Below are 2,811 nucleotides of genomic sequence, written 5' to 3'. Positions count from 1 at the left end.
ACAGTGCGCCGTACGGGTGGGCATGACCCGTCCGACGCAGCACTGTTGCCACGTTGACCCTAATGTCATCCACGACGGGCTGCCAGTACGGCCCACGGGCGGTGGGCCCCTTCGGGCAGAGAGACACCCGAAGGCGGCCATACCTCCCCCAGTCGGCCCAAGATAGAGCCGGCTCCCCACAGCCGGCTTGCCACCTCCCTCGAAGAAGACGCCCCATTAAGGAGACAAGACGCGGAGGGGCTACAGTGATCGCCCGCCGGACGGCAGCACTGTAGCCACGCTTACCTCGGCGAAGCCCTCATCACCAAGATTGAGCAACAGTAACCAGCCACCGACAAGGCCCTGGACAGTGGGGCCTGCCTGTCGACCCAGGAGCCAGCAGCCGGCGGGACCCACCAGTCGGCGGGCCCCAACAGTCGGCGCGGAAGCCGGCGAGTATAGACACAGACAGCTCGGCCCCGTGCCCAGCCGGATTACCATTGTACCCCCGGGGGGTAGGCCTATATAAACCCCCCGGGGCATCCATGCAAGGGGGATGAATCTCTGCTAGTCTCAAACACCACATAGGGAGGAGAAGAGAGCAAGCCGTGCCCTTCTTCCTCCTCTCGCCAAACAGCTCAAGGAGCACCGTGTAGCTACTTGTTCATCTAGTGACCATGCGGAGACCCCACAGAGCAGCAGTAGGGGTGTTATCTCCACGGAGAGCCCCGAAGCTGGATAAGATTCGCCGGCGTGCATGTCTTCGCCTCATCCCGTTTCCAGGCACCGGCGATGTTTTACTGGCTCCCACAATGATAAGCCACCCGTTGGCACATGTCGCACCTACCACCCCCACGACGCGCTACATGGCGTCACCAACGCCTGCGCAGCGAGCAGCCTCGCTGATCTCCTCGACAAGGCCCTCATCTCCGACGAGCTCGCCTCCGACGCGGGCACCGACCACCTCGTCAACCTCCTCGGCCGGCTCCACGTCTCTGGCGAGCCTGCTGTGGACTTGGAGTCGGTTGGCTCCACCGATCCGATGCCTGTCGACTCCGACACGGCCTCATTCAACATCTTCCCCACGAACATCACGATCTACAACGACCCGCTTCCCCGAGCCGATGGCTGCGACGCTGTCACCATCGAGGTGATGGTCACCGGCCACGACGGCGCCGCTGACGAGAGCGCCCACGACGCCCCGCACGCGGCGGTCCACGACTTGTCCATCCCCCTCCCGACCGACGCCGACGCTGAAGCACTGGAGGCTCGCCGCCTCGCCCTCCTCGCGGAGGGCCGGAAGTTGGTTTCCATGAGATGCCTCGCTGAGGCCCACCGACGCGAGGCCGATCGCGCCGCCTTTGGCACGCCGCCCCCAGGCGGGCCTAGCCGAGCCGGCGTTGTCAGACAGCACGGCGCTGTCGTTGCCGACACGTTAGGAGTCGACCGCCCAGTCTACGCCACTCCACTCGAAAACCTGCGCGCCGCCCAGGCGGCCGTAGACGAGCTAGACGGACTGGGGGCCGAGGAACTCCCCCACATGACCCGACGCATCCAGCAGCTGATCGATGCAGCCGCGCAGCGGCACGAAGCCGACGCCCGCGCGGAAAGCCCTCCCCCGGGCCAAGATCACGGCGCGACATCCCGGACGCCGGCTGCGGGTAGAGACCGCGCGCGGCGCGAGAAAGAGCCAGCTGCCAGCCGATGCCAAACCCGGATCTCCATCGAGCGAGACGCAGAAGGCCACCCTTGGGCCGTGGAGTGGTGGGGCAACCCCCCTCCGCCCCGGCCCCATGGAGAGAGATATCCCACCCCGCCGCCTGTTGCGCATCCGACTCTCAGCGGCCGGCTAGGTCGCCACGAAGGAGTCGGCGAGAACGACGCCCGCCATCGGATCGACCGCCTGGCGCGATCCCTGGCGCTGGAAGAAGAAGATGATGTCGGTCCGCCTTGCTTCGGCCCCCGCATCCGCGACGATCCCTTCCCCAAAGGGTTCTCGCTCCCAAGAGACACGCCCAAGTACAACGGCTCCGTGAAGCCGGAAGATTGGTTGATCGACTACTCCACGGCGGTTAGCATAGCCAACGGCAACTGGCGCGTTGCCGTGAAGTACGTGCCCCTCATGCTGCAAGGCACGTCGCGGACCTGGCTCAACAGCCTCAAACCACACAACATCAACAGCTGGCTAGATTTCACAGAAGCTTTCGTCCGCAACTTCACCAGCACCTACAAGCGGGCTCCCAAGCCCAGACAGCTCTCCTTGTGTGTACAAGGCCCCGCCGAGTCCACTCGCGACTACCTCACGCGTTGGGCCAAGCTCCGCAACTCTTGCGAAGGGGTGCACGAGGTGCAAGCCATAGAATACTTCACCGCCGGGTGCCGAGAAGGCACCCTCCTCAAGCACAAGCTTCTCTACGACGAGCCGACTACCCTCGACGAGCTTCTGGACATAGCGGACAAGTACGCCACTGCCGACTCCTCAATGAAGACCGAGCTCCGGGTAGACGCATCCGGGAAAGTACTCAACCCGACGCCCAAGACGCCGGCTGGGGATTCCGGCCGACGCCCACACTTGAACGACCACAAGCGCAAGGGCCCCGCGCCGCCTCCTGTCAGCCGGCAGGTGGCCACAGTCGAAGACGTGCCGCCCGAAGGGCGGCCCGCGCCCAAGAAACCCAAGGGCGGCAGGCCGGCTTGGCAGCCGGCCTTTTCCTACGAGCAAACTCTCGACGCCCCGTGCAAGTTCCACAGCGGCGCGAAGCCGTCCAACCACACAACCCGGAAGTGCCACTGGCTCACCCGAATCTCTAAAGGCGAAGGGCTCGCACTGCC

Source organism: Triticum urartu, chromosome 3 (genome assembly GCF_003073215.2).
Source record: "Triticum urartu cultivar G1812 chromosome 3, Tu2.1, whole genome shotgun sequence".
In the NCBI taxonomy this organism is placed as follows: Eukaryota; Viridiplantae; Streptophyta; class Magnoliopsida; order Poales; family Poaceae; genus Triticum; species Triticum urartu.
This window is presented reverse-complemented; position numbering follows the sequence as displayed.